Source organism: Oryctolagus cuniculus, chromosome 2 (genome assembly GCF_964237555.1).
Source record: "Oryctolagus cuniculus chromosome 2, mOryCun1.1, whole genome shotgun sequence".
Lineage (NCBI taxonomy): Eukaryota > Metazoa > Chordata > Mammalia > Lagomorpha > Leporidae > Oryctolagus > Oryctolagus cuniculus.
The window spans coordinates 34,494,752-34,512,438 of NC_091433.1; the positions used below are offsets into that span (position 1 = coordinate 34,494,752).

Below are 17,687 nucleotides of genomic sequence, written 5' to 3' on the forward strand. Positions count from 1 at the left end.
AATGTTCTGTGAGTGTCTGTTCTGGTGTAGTTAGTCTGTGACCAAGTTTTATTGGGCATCGAAGACCTAGATGCTGAGAAAGAAAAATGCAGGCTCTGACGTCCAGGGACCAGGCATACACTTACAGGTAGGCCTAAGTGGGTTCAGAAGCTGGCCTGGAGCTCACACTTGGCTCCAGGGTGCGAGCAATCTCACAGAACAGCAACACCAGTCAGTGCTGCTCTGAGATCATGAGGAAGTGAAACCAAACAAGACCACTTCACAATTGTGTCTAGGCACAGACAGAAACAGGTTGACTATGTAACCCATAACTTACCAAATGGCTCCTGTCTTAGGTGATGAGTCACTACAGCCTCACTGTGGTCTGCTCTCCCTATAAACAAACACTGAGATACTCAGGCAGAGATTGTCCCTGCACTCTGACCGCACTCAATCCAGAGTGAATCCTCACTTCCTGGATCCCTCTGACCAATCACCCATCCAAGAATGTGTCCCTTCTCACATCCTCTCAAGCCCCCATGGTTCCCAGGGTGTGTTTTCTCCACCACAGTGAGTAATAAACCCAATCTGTTCAACCGAAGGTGTGCTTCTGCTGGGCTCTGCCTGGACGACGCTGTCATTGCAAATATATTATTTAATCTTCATGATAAGGGCTTAAGGCTGATTTTATAGATGACCATAAAGCTACTAAAGTTAATTTAATTCACAGCTGCAGGCAGAAACAAAGCCGGGATTTTAACAGAGGTCCTTTGAATGCTACTCACTACCTTGAATGTCCAAAGACAGAGCACAAGATAGAGAGGAAAAGAAAGATGTCTGGGGCTGGAGCTATGGCATACTGGGCAAAGCCGCCACCTGCAGTGCCGGCATACCATATGGACGCTGGTTCAAGTCCTGGCTACTCCACGTCTGATCCAGCTCTCTGCTATGGCCTGGGAAAGCAGTGGAAGGAGGCCCAGGTGTTTGAGTTCCTGCATCCATGTGGGAGATCCAGGAGAAGCTTCTGGCTCCTGGCTTCAGATTGGCCCAGGTTTGGCCATTGAGGCCATTCAAGAAGTGAACCAGTGGATGGAAGAGCTCTCTCTCTCTCTCTCTACCTCTGCTTCTCTGTGACTCTGCCTTTCAAATAAATAAATAAATCTTTTAAAAAAGAAAGAAAGATGTCCAAGAGACGAAAATATTTTCCCCACCCACTTCAATGGCCATTTTCATTGAGCAACATCTCCATCCTGTGATATTTCACAATACAGGTTTTACATTAATTGGATTTTGCAACCATAGGAAATCATGCAGATGCAACCAAGATTTAAGAGAATATATATTCTCTTTTGCCCCATAGGCAAAATAAGTGAAGCAAATAAAAACCACAGCTATGAGAAAAGAAATGCTATCCATGGTCACCTACCACACTTTCTTTCCTTCTAAGACACCACCCTACTGTGGCCTCTCCCTTTAAAATTATGTCCTTCTTCAAGAACACTGAAGAGCCTATGGAGTGTGCTGGTAGCCTCTGAGTCAAAGAACTTACAGGTACCTGAAAGACAGAGGTGGGAAACTTTTCACTGACTACCCTTTCGTATTTTTAAAAAAGATTTATTTATTGAAGGGCTGAGTGGCAGAGAGACAGCGACACAGTGAGACAAATCTTCCACATGCTGGTTCATTCCCCAAGTGGCCATAATGGCTGAAGCCTGAGCCACCTGAAGCCAGGAGCCAGGAATTTCATCTAGGTCATCCACATGGGTGGCAGGTACTCAAGTACTTGGGCCATCATCTGCTGCCTTCTCAGGCACATTAGCAGGGCAATGTATAGGAACTAGAGGTGGAGGCAGGATCAGTGCAGGCACTCCCATATGGGATGAAAGGTTCCCCAATGGTAGCTTACTCTGCTGTCCCATAATGCCCGCCCCCCACCTTTTCTCTCTCTCGCTCTCTCTCTCTTTTTTTTTTTTTTAACTGATGAGTAGAATCTGCAATGAAGGTACAGAGAATACAATAATTTTTTGTTTTTTCATTCATGAGTTGTAATCACAACAGATTCCTTAAATGTGAGACTGCAGCAACAGGAAAATACACAGAGTAGGAAGAATTAGTTAAGAATAAATAATAGGAAGGAAGGGAGAGAGAAAAGGAGAAAAAGAAAGAATAGATGTGAGTCAGATATAAGAATGAGGATGCTTCATGTTGGAAGCAATGTGAATATTTGAGAGACTTCAAAAAGTTCATAGAAAATGGAATTAAAAGAATTTATTTTGCTGCAAAACATTTTTAAGTCTATGCATAGATTTTTCATAATATACATTTTTCATAAACTCTTTGAAGATCCCTCATAGCAGTCTTAAATAATCATATGATCTGAATTTCAAGAAAACCTTTCCTGAATCACTTGAATGAGTACAATTCAAAATTTGAAACAAGATAGTACTGCTACACAAACTAAACATGGTGTTACACTGACACAATTAAGCACTAAACATTATTTATCTGAAGCTGAAAGGTAACTGGGTCTCCTGTAACTTCTCTGGCAATTCTAACTGCATGTCTTTTTTTAAAAAAAACCAGACAGTTTATCAATTTGCCAGCAGATGGCCCTCCAAATCTAGTTTAGGATAAGATAGCATATTCAAAACCAGTAACAAGTCACATTCTTTCAAGGCTTTTATTGTTCTGTTTGCTTATTTGATTAGTCTGGTCTAGTTGGATTTACTTTTTGGGGGGAATGGAAATTTTTAATTTAGCTATATAAGATATATTAAAATATCACTTCCCACTATTTTGTATAAGTGTTTATGATCCTTAAATTGAGAAAGTCATAATTTTTATTATTTTTCCCTTTTACTTGCTCAAGCATTTAAATGCTAAGAGAACACATATATTTCAGTGTAAGACAAGTCTGACATTTCACAAAGGAATTCCACACCTATTTGATCATATATGTTGAGTATTAGGGCATCGATCTTCATATGAAAACTTTTCATGCAGTAAATAAAATCTAAATGCTAGGATATTCTAATATTTCATTTAGGCCCCCAAATACATCCAGTGAGTACTCCTAATGAAATCACTGATTCAATGGAAGATTTAGACTTGCCACAATTTTACCAACCCTTTGCCAATGCCAGAATGCCTCCAAAGACAATCTAGCTTAGACAATCTAGCTTAGACTCTAAGCCACTGTCCTTAAATACTTAACAATTAAGCTGTATTTGCAATGTTTCTATTCATGTATAAAGTACAATTATATTTTAATTTTTAAGAACCACTATCCTCAGGGCCAACATTGTGGTGTATGGGTAAAGCTACAGCTTGCAATGCCGGCATCACACACGGTGGGGTTCTTGTCCTACTGGTTCTTGTTCTTCTGATGCAGCTGTTTTCCCTTTTCCTTTCCCTTCCCCTCTTTCTCTCTCTCTTTCTAAGATTTTCTTTATTTATTCCAGAGGTAGAGCTACAGACAGAGGGAGAGACAGAGATAAATGTCTTCTTTCTGCTGGCTCACTCCCCAGACGGCCCCAACGACTGGAGCTGAGCCTATTGGAAGCCAGGAACCAGGAGCTTCTTCTGGGTCTCTCATGTGAGTGCAGGGGCCCAAGCATTTGTGTCATCTTCTACTGCTTTCCCAAACCATAGCAGAGAGTTAGATTGGAAGAGCAGCTGGGACTAGAACCAGCCCCCATATGGCATGCTGGTACCGCAGGCGGAGGCTTAGCCACAGTGCTGACACCCCCCTCCTCCACCCCCGCCCCAGCTCTCTGTTAATGGTCTAGAAAAAGCAGGAGAAGTTGACTCAAGTTGGACTCTTGCTCCTCACGTGGAAGACCCAGATGAAGCTCCAGCCTTCTGCTTGGCCAGGCCCCTGCTGTTGTGGCCACCAGGGGAGTGAACCAGTAGATGGAAGATCTTTCTCTCGCTCCGCTCCTTCTCTCTCTGTAATTCTGACTTTCAAATAAATAAATAAATTTAAATAACAAAAACCATTGTCCTACAGCATTTACTCTTAGTTCCCTATGTTTTTACTCTTAGTCCCTACTCGTCAAAGAACATAAAGTACAGGGAAACTGAGATTATCCTGTATTACTAATGGCTTTCTAGTGTTGCAAACAAATCAGCCTTGGATGCTCTGATAGAACGTTATAATTTATTTATTTATTTTAAAGGTAGAGTTATGGGGTAGAAGGGTAGGGGAGAGGTGGGGGGAGAGGGGGGAGGGAATGGGGAGAGGGAGAGGGAGGGAGGGAGGGAGGGAGGGAGAGAGAGAGAGAGAGAGAAAGAGGAGAGATTGAGATCTTCCATCTGCTAGTTCACTCCCCAAATGTCTGCAACAGCCAGGGCTGGACTAGACTGAAGCCAGGGGCACAATCCAGGTCTCCCATGTGGATGGCAGGGACCCAAGCACCAGGCCATTATCTGCTTCTCCCTAGGGTGGGCATTTGGGGATTGAACCAGCTGACAGAAGATCTCTAACGGAGGGAGCCCAGGACCAGAAGCAGGCCAGACCAACCCCATCTCACAGCTCCTTGCCAGCGCAGTCACACTGAACGGAGGCCCATTGTAACAGTTATTTGCCAAGGGACAATAAGATTTAGGTTTTGACAAAAACAAGTTAGAAAGTGTTCCATTAAGACTGCCCCTGTCTTCATAATAGCTGATGTGTCACCCCTACACTTGCTCTTGGGATAATGTGTTAACGACATCCAACACCCCTAGACTGCAAGACATCAGTGGTTTGGTTTCTTTTTCACCAGCCCCTCCCCTTTGTGGGGAGCTTCTCTGTTTCTTACTCAAATACACTGCATTTCTTTTCTTCTCTCTTTTGTGTCTGGTCTCCTAAATCGTCATCAACACCAGGACTCTGACCCAGACCCAGCTCACCAGTTTTCCTGCACTATAACTCTTTGTCATTCTGCCTTTCAAATAAATATAAATAAATAAAATTAAAAAAAGAAAATTAGGAAATCTTTAATGAGTAACTAAACACTAGCATAATTTTTTTCTTAATAAAAAGTAACAATTCAAAATATAAAAATGATTTTAAAACACAGATGAAAAATACTCATAGTATATTAGATTTATTTGATAATCTTTTAGAACATTATAATCCTTTATGACTATTTTATTCTCACATGTGAGATCAATGGGTATTTTCAAAGAGCTTATCAGGGAATAGGATCAGTGGGAACAATGATCAATAAGCATTGCATTCCTTCCCTGCACTGTATTTTTACTTAGGAGTGGGTATTTATTCCAGCTGTTAAGGTATCTCCCACAGCAGAGTATCCTATCCTCCTTTGATACCAGGCTTTGGTTCCTCAGTCCCACTTCCTCCTAACACATACCCTGGGAGTCCATGGTGATGGCCCAAGTAATTGTGTTCCTGCCACCCACATGGGAGACCTGGATTGAGTTTCAGATTCTCTTACTGAGTCTTGGAATTTAAGGAAATCTCTGGCCAATTATTAGCTGACAAACAAGCTAACTGAGAAGAGGTGTCAGTGTTGCTAACAACTTGCCTGACAGGAAATACTTTAGACAAAAGTAAAAAGGTAAAGTACATGGTAAGTTGGGTCCGTGTGACAGAAATATATGGGTAAAGGTTACTACAGGTAAATATAAAAGATAGCATACACATACTTTTATATAATTATTTTCTGCAACCTGATTTAAATGACAACTATACATAATAACATTTATAAAACTGTATTGGTAGGCTTATAATTATAAAGGTATAATTTATGGAATAATAACAACACAAAGGAGGGAGGAAAGAGTAGATCTATATTGGAGATAAATTTCAGTTTACTACTAAAATTGTTAGTGTTCATCTAAACCATGTTCTTTCAAATTAAGACACTAGGGGGTGGGCATTTGGTCTAACAGTTAAGATGCTGCATCCCAAACTGAATAACCTTGGTTTGATACCTGCCTTTACTCCTGACTCCAGCTCCCTGCTAATATAGATCCTGGTGTCACCAGAGAAAAGGCCGTGGAAGCCATGGGGTTCCTGTCTTCCTCACACAAGAAAGAATTCAGGCGTGAGACAGAGAGTGACGTGATAAGATTTTATTGGGGACAGGGCATCAGAACGGAAGGGACAAAGAGAGAGCACCCAGTCACTGGGACTGGGGGAGAGCGAGGATTCATGGTTGAAAGGAGAGAATACACCTGGGCAGGCCAGGTGGGCAGCTCAGCAGAGGGGCGCCATCCCTTTGGACTCCCTAGGTTTTTAAGGGAGTCTGTTTACCCACCTCCCCCTCTCCTCCAGGACAAAGGATGGGGAGTCATAGTGAAAGGGTTTATTGGGTGAAAATTAGAAAATTCCTCCTCTGGTTTGTTGGCTTAGAGCAGAGCAGAGGGGCTTCCCTTAGGGCGTCTGAGAAGGTTGCCCCTTGTTATCAGGTTGGGTAGCCCATTTGGTCCTGAGGAGAGAGAATTCTCCTGGGGGCTTTGGGGGAAGGGCTGGGACCACCTGGGAGGTTATCAGGGTCTGGGCAGGACTTTGAAGTGCAAAATGCTGGGCTCCTAGAGTTTCCACAGTGGGTGCTGGTCTTCAGTCCTTTCTCACACACACAGAGCTAAATTTCTCACTTCCTACCTAACACTGGGAGGCAACAGGTGAAGGGCCAAGTAGTTGGGTCCCTCCCAGCCCCATGGGACATGGAGACTGCATTCCTAGATCCAGCTGTGGCCTGGACCAGACTTAACCACTGCAGGCATTCGGAGAGTGAATCAGTGGATGGGAACTCTGTCTGTATCTGTGTCTGTCTCTCAAATAAATAAAATAAATAACTTAAGGTTTCAATGTAATCTGGGAAAATACTGCACAAATAATTTTTAAGAATATAGAAAAAGAAACAACAAAGAAGTTAAAATGGTACTATGGAAAATATCTATTTAATGCAAGAGAAATCAGAAACGGAGGAATTGAAAAACAGACACCAAGATATACAGCACAGAAGGAGAAAAACAGGGGTTGTAAATCCTACCCATCTTTTAAAAATTTTTGATTTGAAAAGCAGATACATAAAGAGATGTAAAGAGGCAGACAGAGACTGATCTTCCACCTGCTGGTTTACTTTCCAAATGCTTACGACAACCAAGCTGAGCCAGGCTGAAGCTGGGAGCCTGGAACTAAATCCAGGTCCCCCATGAGAGTGGCTGGGATCTACACACTTTAGCTATCATCTGCTACTGCCTAGGGGAAGCATTAGTGGGAAGCTGGATTGGAAATGGAGAAGCTGGGACCCAAACCAGGCACCTTGATAAGGGATGCAGGCATCCCAAGGAGCTACTTAACCTCTGTGCCAAACACCCACCCTAATCCTGCCTATGTGTAATTACCTTAAATGTAAATGGACTAAATACTCCAACTAAAAAGCAGAGGTTAGTAGAATAGGTTAAAAAAAAAAACAAACTACTATTTGCTGTCTACAAAAAACACTACCACAGCACAGTGGGTTAAGCCACTGCTTGTGATGCCAGCCTCAATCAACAGCATAGGACTGGCTGCTCCATTTCCGATGCAGCTGTCTGCTAACGTACCTGGGAAAGCAGCAGAAAATAGCCCAAGTGCTTGGGCTGTGCTACCCACATGGGAGACCCAGAAGGATTTCCAGGCTCCTGGCTTCAGTCTGGTCCAGCCCCTGCCATTTTGGCCATCTGGGGAGTGAACCGGCAGATGGAAGATCTCATTCTCTGTTTCTGTCTCTCTCTGTAACAGTTCCTTTGAAATAAATAAATCTTTTTTTTTTTTTTTTAAAAAGAGATATCCTATAGATTCAAATACAAAAATAGATTGAAACTAAGTAGATGGAAAATAATAACAAAACAAAAACCAAAACAGCTTGAGTGTAGGCAAAATAACTTTTAAAATGACAATTTCAGAGACAAAGGGGGAACATTTTGTAACAATAAAGAGTCAACCTATCAAGAAGCTATGGCGCCGCGGCTCACTAGGCTAATCCTCCGCCTTGCGGCACCGGCACACCCGGTTCTAGTCCCGGTTGCCCCTCTTCCAGGCCAGCTCTCTGCTGTGGCCAGGGAGTGCAGTGGAGGATGGCCCAAGTGCTTGGGCCCTGCACCCCACAGGAGACCAGGAGAAGCACCTGGCTCCTGGCTTTGGATCAGCGCAGTGCACCGGCCGCAGCGCGCCAGCCGTGGCAGCCACTGGAGGGTGAACCAAGGCAAAGGAAGACCTTTCTCTCTCTCTCTCTTTCTCACTGTCCACTCTGCCTGTCAAAAAAACAAAACAAAACAAAACAAAACAAAAACAAAAAAAACAAAAACAAAAAAATAAACCCATGAATGGAACTGACTGCCCTAAAACACAAGAGATAAAAACCTGATAAAACTGAGGCGAGAAGCAGACAATCCAATAATCACAGCTGTGAACTTTAATGCCCTACTTTCAATTAATAGAACAAAATAACTGCAATGGCTAAACACCTGAGGCTGGGCACTTTATAAAGAAAAGAGGTTTATTCAGCTCACAGTTTCGGAGGTTGAAAGTCCAAAGTGCATGCCACCAGCAGTGGGTCCCTTTGGCTAGGTCACATCCTGGTATATATAGCATTATGGTGGGAATGAGCGCAAGATCATATGACAAGACTGGAAGCCAGGGAGTGGAAAGGGGCCAGTCTTGATCTTTTTAACAACTCATTCTTACAGGTACTAACTGGTATCCAATGACAACTATACTGATCCCTTCTGAGGACAGCAACATAGTTGCTTTGCACCAAATCCTGCCTCTCAGGTGTTCTACCACCTCCCAACATCATCACACTGAGGAGCAAGCTTCCAACAGACAAACCATTCTTTGAAGACACACTCACACCATATCTATACCATAGCAGTGAAAGAAGAAATCACAAAGTAAACTAGAAAATATTCCTATTAACAAGAATGAAATTTAGAATATGCTAAACTTATAGAATGCAACTAACACAGTACTTAGAAGGATTTTATAGTTACAATTTCCTGTATTAAACAATAACAAATTAAATCAATAGTCTAATTTTCCATCTTAAGGAACTAGAAAAAGAACAAAGTAAGCAAGCAGAAAGAAGATAATAATAAAGATTAGAGTGGAAATAAATAAAATGGAGAATAAAAAAATAGGCTATATCCAAAGATGCTTAACTACGGACTTTGCCAAAATCTCATAAACACACCTTCATTATCAAATCAACCATAGATTTTAAGGCTTTGTGTCTCATTTCTCCCCTCTTACTGTAAGACTGCACTACATAGGTGTGAATGAATGACAACCGGGAGAAAAAAATCTGATCTTGATGAGCTGGCCAGGGACTAGAAATATTTTCATTCTTGGATTTTAATGTACTTAATCTTTTTAAAAAATTTTATTTAAGGCATACAAGTTTTCATACATATAGATTTAGGAACATAGTGATACTTCCCACTCTATCCTCCCTCCCGCCCACATCCACCCCTTCTTCCCCTCCTTCTCCTATTCCCACTCTTAATTATTATAAAGATCTATTTTCAGTTTACTTCATGTTCATAAGGTTAACTCTACACTAAGTAAAGAGTTCAACAAATAGTATGAAGAAAAAAACAGTGTTGCTCAACAGTGGAGACAAGGGCTGTAAACAATCATGGAATCTCGAATGTCCATTTCACTCCAATACGTTACACTTCAGGTACTCTGTTACCCCAGATTTAATCTTGACAGAATGGAATTTAGCAATGTTGACCACTGGGCCTACAGAACACATCATAAAACCCGAAACAAGTAGTTTTGGAACAAAGGAGAAAATTACCTTTTATATTGAATGATGATATTTACGAAAGTGCTCCCCAGAAGCAAAATATCAAAATTTCCCCAGTAATGGCTTAAGAAGATGTTTGATGACATCAGTATCCACCCTTCTAGAACATGGGTGGCTCTTCAATCCACTGAATTTCATCACCCTCTATTTCCTCTACCGATGTGCACAGAGTACTTATTTGCTTGATCTCCAAGAACTCTGAACTTTCCCTAACTGGAGCTTCTTGCCCTTCTATTTTTCCCATTCTCATACATTCATTGAATATTTCCAGCCTTGCCCAAACTTCAGCTCTTTAGTATTTCCCTAAATCCACAGGATCTAGTCCTATTTTGCTTCGTTTTGGTCATAAGGAAGAACTGCGTGAGCAATCATAGGTTATTGTAAGGGCAGGCATAATGATAAGGGAGATGAATTTCAAGGGAATCTAAGACCTGGAACCTTAATTCAGGAACCTCACCTCATTGACCTCCCGCCAGTTCTGCAATAGCCCTGTTTCCTCTTCACTATCTACTTTCTTTGCACTTGATCTCCAGCTCCTGGAAAAACCCAATAATAAGCCAAGCTGGTTAAGCCATTACTTGGAGAAGGAGTGTGTACAAGGTGAACAAGCCATGACTGTAACTTTCCCAGAGAAAAGTATTTCTAGAGAACTCCTCAAAGCACACAAAATCAGTTATAAACATTATGAAAACAAGAACTTGTTCCAGAGCAGTGTTAAAAAAATCACAATTTTTTTTTTTTTAATTTGACAGGCAGAGTTAGACAGTGAAAGAGACAGACAGAGAGAAAGGTCTTCCTTCCGTTGGTTCACCCCCGCAAATGGCGGCTAAGGTCGGTGCTACACCGATCCGAAGCCAGGAGCCAGGTGCTTCCTCCTGGTCTCCCATGCAGGTACAGGGCCCAAGCACGTGGGCCGTCCTCCACTGCCTTCCTGGGCCACAGCAGAGAGCTGAACTGGAAGAGGAGCAACCGGGACTAGAACCCGGCACCCATTGGGATGCTGGCGCTGCAGGCAGAGGATTAACCAAGTGAGCCATGGTGCCGGTCCCAAAAATCACAATATTTTCATCCAAATATAATAACAATGACATACCCATCCATATGCTCCTTGTATACCTGAACTGACAATGACGTGTTAATGGCACCATCCTCCCTACTGACTGCCAACTCTCCTCAGTCTCCTCAGACCCTTCTCTACCTACTTTGTTCCTAGTAAATAAATAAATCCTTGAACATCTCAGGAATCAACTAGGAAGCCACCTGCCTGATGCTATACAACTAATTCCTTCAACATCAGGTCTAGATACCTGGTCATAGACTCACTCTAGTTCCAAAATTCCCATTACCACATGGCTATGTGAGTGGGCTAAATTCACCTGCTACATGAAATTTTTCTAAATGTTTATTTGCCATAATTTCTTGTATTTTTTTCCCTCTTGTTTCAGAGGAAGCCCTGGTCTTTTTTTTTTTTTTTTTTTTTTTTTTTTTTTTTTACAGGCAGAGTGGACAGTGAGAGAGAGAGACAGAGAGAAAGGTCTTCCTTTGCCGTTGGTTTATCCTCCAATGGCCGCTGCGGCCGGCGCGCTGTGGCTGGCGCACCACACTGATCTGATGGCAGGAGCCAGGTACTTATCTTGGTCTTCCATGGGGTGCAGGGCCCAAGGACTTGGGCAATCCTCCACTGCACTCCCTGGCCACAGCAGAGAGCTGGCCTGGAAGAGGGGCAACCGGGACAGAATCCAGCGCCCTGACTGGGACTAGAACCTGGTGTGCCGGCGCCGCAAGGCAGAGGATTAGCCTGGTGAGCCATGGCGCTGGCTCTATTTATTCTTAAATTCACTCTTAACACACTACTTCCCAGAATGTGGAACCGGCACTACTGAAGCTATGGTTGCTGATGATCTAAAGTGGAATGCCAATTTGACACTGAACAATATTTAATCACACCGTACTGATCCGATGGCAGGAGCCAGGTACTTCTCCTGGTCTCCCATGGGGTGCAGGGCCCAAGTACCTGGGCCATCCTCCACTGCACTCCCTGGCCACAGCAGAGAGCTGGCCTGGAAGAGGGGCAACCGGGACAGAATCCGGCACCCCGACCGGGACTAGAACCCGGTGTGCCAGCGCCGCAAGGCGGAGGATTAGCCTAGTGAGCTGCGGCGCCGGTGAATAAATTTTTTTTAAAAATGAGGAAAAATATAAATGGTATCATATAGTCATGGCAAAAATATCATGGAGGTATCTCCTGGATGACCAACTCTGGAAAACACCGTGCTGGTACAGTCTCTCTACAAATAGGTGTAGGGTGGGTGTTTGGCACAACAGTTGAGGTGCTGCTTGGGATACCACGTTCCATGTGGGAGCGTCTAAGTTTAAGCCTCTGCTCTGTCCCTCCTGTCTCTAGCTTCCTGCTAATGCACACTCTGAGAAGCAGCAGACTGAAGATGGATCAAGTACGTGGTCCCTTCCACCCAAGGGGAGATCCAGATGGCGCTTTCAGCTCCTCGATGTCATAGGCATTTTGGGGAGTGAACTGATGGATAGGAGATCTCTTTCCATCTGTCTATCTCCATCTCTCTGCCTTCCAGATGAAATAAATAAAAAAGATTCATCCTTAAAACAAAACAGTTGTCCATTGCATTCTTGTTTCTCTCGGACCACAATAGGCAATCAAGGGCTGGGAAGGTAACTCTCTGGAGTCCTGTTTGCCCCTTGTATCTCAGGTCATTCAAACTCTACCTTAGCTGCTCTCATCATTTTTGGCTTCTAAGTCTCAGTGTGGTTTCTATTGCGCTGTCCCTGAAAGCCAGGATCTGGAGTCTTGTTGCATCATCCTAAAGGAATCTATGTTCCATTTCCATGTTTAAATAAGGAAGCATTCCCTCCACCCCTCACCCCACAAGTGGTTATGGCTCTTTTGGCTAATTTTGATGGCTTTGTGTTAAAGAACCCATAATCACACCTTGATTTTCTCAAAGGAATCTTTGCATTATCAGCATATCATTTTCTTTTCAAGTTGTTGAGGACAAGCTTCCACAACAGTGCAAGGGGACACTTGACTAATGCTTATCCCCGTAGCACCTGCAAAAGTCCTTCCATACCAACTCTCTCATCTGTAGCCGAAGATGTGTACCTATCTCAGGTGATGCCACCTGGTAACCTTCCTCTTTTCACCCCTGGAGATGGGATATTTCAGTATGTGACCATCAGTTCCTAGATGTACCTTACCTAAGTGACCGTGAGAATCCTCACACAAATAGGGTTCCTTTTTAAAAAACATAAAATAAAAAGATTTATGAATTTGAAAGGCGGAGAGGGAGAGGGAGAGGGAGAGGGAGAGGGAGAGGGAGAGGGAGAGGGAGAGGGAGAGGGAGAGGGAGAGGGAGAGAGATCTTCCATCCATTGCTTCATCCCCCAAATGGCCACATGGATGGAGCTGGGCTGATCCAAAGCCAGACACTTCATAGAGGTCCCACACCTGGGTACAGAGGCCCAAGGACTTGGGCCAACCCCCTGTGCCTTCCCAGGTGCAAAAGCAGGGAGCTGGACTGGAATAGGAGCAGCCAGGACTCGAACTGGCACCCATTGGGATGCCAGTGCCACAGGTGGCAGCTTTACCAGTTATGCCACAGAGCCAGCCCCACAAACAGGGTTCCTGATGGTCTGCCCTAGTGTCCTAGAGTCCCAAGTATAGGTATATAGTCCCAAGTATAGGTATATCCCGGGTATAGCCTAGTTCCATAACAGAACACTAGGTAATGTTACAAAATAAAACATTTTAAAGATAAGGAAAAGAAATGGTGCAACAAAAATTAACCATACTACTTCTAAGTAGCAATGACTAGAAACTAAGTCTTTGTGTTTAAGATCACAAGTCAAAATTCTTTGTTTCATATGTTTTTACATTTTCATAACAGGTTTCAGTGGAACTGGGAACAGTTTTATATGTTCAGATCAAATTGAAGCAAGTGAGCAAATGTATTTTGAATAACTACATGGTTAATCTACATTAGAACTCTGAGTCAAATGCAAGGAATCTTAATTTACAAATATTTTAAATACCCTACCCCTTGGGGAGAGAAAATCACTCCTTTTAAGTTCTTTTGGCAGACAGCCCTGGGTACCTAACATAAGTTTCTGTGCACTCTCTGATGTAATGTTCTGATCGTATTACAGAGTATAACTTACCAAGACTACATTTTTAACTACTCTGCTTTCACAACAGTTGAATCTATACTCCTATCTCTATGGTTACTTTTTATAGTGCTCACTGAAATTTAATATTCTCTTTTCCAACCCTCCCTTCCAATACTTTGAGTCTACAAAGAGGCCATATACCAGAAGTGAGAAGTGAGGAGGCAGGATTACACACATGATTAAAGCAAACAGTAACCATGAATTCGCTAAGCCACAATTGTTCACCTAAGCTCTGCCTTGGGCATAGAAACTCTCTAATCAAATCTTGTATTCAATAAAGTGTCACTTACATTAAACTATTATTAAAAAAAAAAGCCACAAGAATCTCTACAAATTACATTTTTAAGATAATAAGATTTTCTGTTTCCTTGTATTGTTTCACATTTTCTATTTTCTAGCTACTGATTCACATTTGCAGCAGATTGTAGGTATGATGTGGGATAAAATGCATTTTGACCTCTAAAATGCCTTCATGTTTGTAGTCTCCTATGAATATCTGTGTGTGAGAGTGATAATCTGCTTATCTCTGGTAATACAAACATATAAAATATAATTTAAAATAAAGATCTAACAAAACTATTTTAGAGTATGCACGTTATACGCATAGAAATAAGACATGAGGAGGGGAAATACAGGTATGCACACAAATATGATACAAATCAAAGGCTACCAAAATACAGGCATTATCCATTCACTTCTTGAGGGCAAGGTTCCTACTCATTTCATTTTTTTTCCCCCAAAGAAACCTTTTATTTAAGGAATACAAACTTCACGCATTTTTTAAGTACAACTTTAGGAATACAGTGATTCTTCCTACCACACCTGCCTTCCCACCCACATTCCCACTTCTCTTCCTTTTCCAGTCCCAATCCCATTCTCCACTAAGATCCATTTTCAATTAACTTCATACACAGAAGACCAAATCTATACTAAGAGTCAACAGTTTGCACAAAAAAGAAAGAAAACCTGCTCCTCAATAGGCGAGAAAAGGGCTTTTCAAAGTCATTGCATCTTGAAGTTAATTTTGTTTTTAGAAACTTAATTAACCTTAAAGAAGTACCAAAGAATGATACATCTTTTGCGAGCACTTACACATAACTATAACTTATGAGACATAAGAATATTCTCCATTTAATACATTAAAAGAAAGCAAGTCCTTAATAACAAGGTTTATTAATTAAATTCCTTAATCATTAATTAAAGCACCTAAGAAAACAAGCAATGGAGTTGGACACTTAGTCATAACTAAAACTTGTGAGACATAATATCTGCCACTTAATATACTATAAAATGAAATGAATCTTCGAGAACAAGTTTTACTGTTAACTCTCATAATACAACTCTTTGAGGACAGAGGTCCTGCATGGGAAGTTAGTGCAGGAGTCACTGTTTATTAATTTAATTATTAACACTATTAGATAGGACATCAGTGACCACCTGAGGCTCTTGACATGAGCTGCCTAGGCTATGGAAACCTATTGAATCCACAAACTCTGTCACTATGTAGACAAGGCTATCAGCAAAGTGGAAGTTCTCTCCTCCCTTCAGAGAAAAGTAGCTCCTTCTTTGATGACCACTTCTTTCCACTGGGGTCTCACCCACAGAGGTCCTTCATGTAGGATCTTTTTTGCCACAGTGTCTTGACTTTCCATGCCTGAAATCCTGTTCATTTCTATACATTCATTTTTACATCCAGGGATGAACTCAAGTGCCAGGCACATAATAAGAATGTAATTATATACTGGTAAAATTAATCAATGAGTGCAGGTATGAACAAACAAAATGTTACAAGTACATCCAAGAGGAAACATCTGACATTCCAGAATAACAGTGGTGGGTATTAGCACACTGCTAATCTCCCCACAGGATCTATTCTCCCCTGCTTCTATGGTTTGTTTTTATTTAACTTTTATTTAATAAATATAAATGGATTATGGATTACAGTGACTTTCCCCCCCATAACTTCCCTCCCACCTGTAACCCTCCCATCTCCCACTCCCTCTCCCATTCCATTCACAATTCATTTTCAATTATCTTTATATACAGAAGATCAATTTAGTATACATTAAGTAAAGATTTCAACAGTTTCCCTGCTTCTATAATAACAGTTCCCTCATTTTTCAGCTGGCCATATTACAGACTTCCTTTGCTGCTAGGTGTGCCATGTAACCAAGTTCTATGCCAGTGAGTGTGATCACAGGCAACGTGTGAGCCTTTACAGCCTGGCCTTGAAGGTGTAGGCCTGCCTCTCTCTCCCTTTCACCTCTCTAACCACTGGCTGGAAATGGACACCGTGGTCCACCAGACTAGAACAAGTGGCCCAGGGCATATGGACTTAAATGCTGCAAGGCCTAAGTCAGCCAGCATCCTATCTGAACCGGAAGATGCCCTGCAGCTGGTTCCCAGGCAATATGACTTCTCCAACAAACGGCAACCATGAACAAAGAGACCTCAGAGGTGGGCAAGGAAAACACGTACACCATATTAGGAGAGTCTGAGCTTTATGTCTTAGGGCCATTATAGGAAAAGAGATTAAAAACCCCACTGTTTTTCTCTCCCTGCTCATAGACACCAACGTGGGAATGTAGTGTGTCCCCCTTTCTAATCAATAGCAAGTATGTTAACTCTTACCCGGTGTTCTTTGATTTCCACGGATTGATAACCACACATACATCTGTATTGCTTTTAAACCTCGTTCAATGCAAGTCCTCATCCTGGAAGAAAAACATAAAACTGGCAACAAAGCTCAGGTGTGCGGAACAGCCAACTAAGGCACTTGACTGATTATTGCCAGATGGAAATCTTCATTCTGATCAGCTGAATAAGCTTCAAGTTTGATTTTTCAGTCAACAGGCTGAAATCCAAAGCGGGAGGAGTCCAGTCCCTGAAAACCTAGTGCAGGAAGAACCACAGTACCAGCAGGACTTCAGACAGAAATGCACTTCTGGTTGTTTACACCAGTGGTTATTTTGGGTTTCTTTGGCAAGGGCTAAATTTACCTAACAAATACAAGTTTCAAGAGAGGTGACTGGGCAGGAGCCCCCCAGGTGCACAAGGAGGGAAGGGCTTTCTGGACCCAGGAAGCAGCGGGAATAAAAATGTGGAAGTTTGGGCCCCGGCTACGGCAGACAAAGGCCAGGTCCCAGGAGACCCCGTCCTGCCTGTTACAAGGCTTGGATTTAATCCTGCAGCCAAAGAGACTGCATGACAGGTGCACGGGAGACAGAAGGTTCAAATACCTGTTTTATAGTTGAGAAAATAAATCCAGAAAGGGTAAAGGTCTTTTCTAAGCTAGAGACAGACCGAGCACCAGCAGTGTTTCAGCTATACCAGACTTTTTCAAAACGTGGTCTTTAGGCTGACTGCGATAGAATCACCTGGGTTGCCTGCTAAAAAATGCGAATTCCTGGGCTCCTACTCGGAACCAAAGCTCACTGGAGAGGGGTTTCAGGAATTTGCATTTTTTTTAAACAGGCACCAGGTGCATTTCTAACGAAGATTTCAGAATTGGGAGCAAGTGAACCGCACAAGCCCGTAAAGTACCTCTAAGCGTTTCGGAACAAAGCCAAGAGCAAGCATTGCGGGGGGCGGCGCGGGCCAAGCGCGCGAGGAGACGTCGAGCTTCGAGGAAGGGCCGACGTCGGGGTCGCCCGGCCGCAGGCACCAAGTCCCGCGGGAATCGCCCGCGTGCGACGCAGACCCCAC

The 17,687-nt window shown here is 42.6% G+C and overlaps 1 long non-coding RNA gene across 1 annotated transcript; it reads right to left on the reverse strand.

Moving 5' to 3' along the window:
* Positions 1–1,404: 1,404 nt before the first annotated feature.
* On the reverse strand, positions 1,405–17,674 carry LOC127485989 (uncharacterized). Its single transcript, XR_011386219.1, has 3 exons — positions 17,526–17,674; positions 16,614–16,696; positions 1,405–1,534 (listed from the first exon to the last, which is right to left on the reverse strand). It is a non-coding gene; the product is annotated as an uncharacterized lncRNA (long non-coding RNA).
* Between the last annotated feature and the right edge of the window lie 13 nt (positions 17,675–17,687).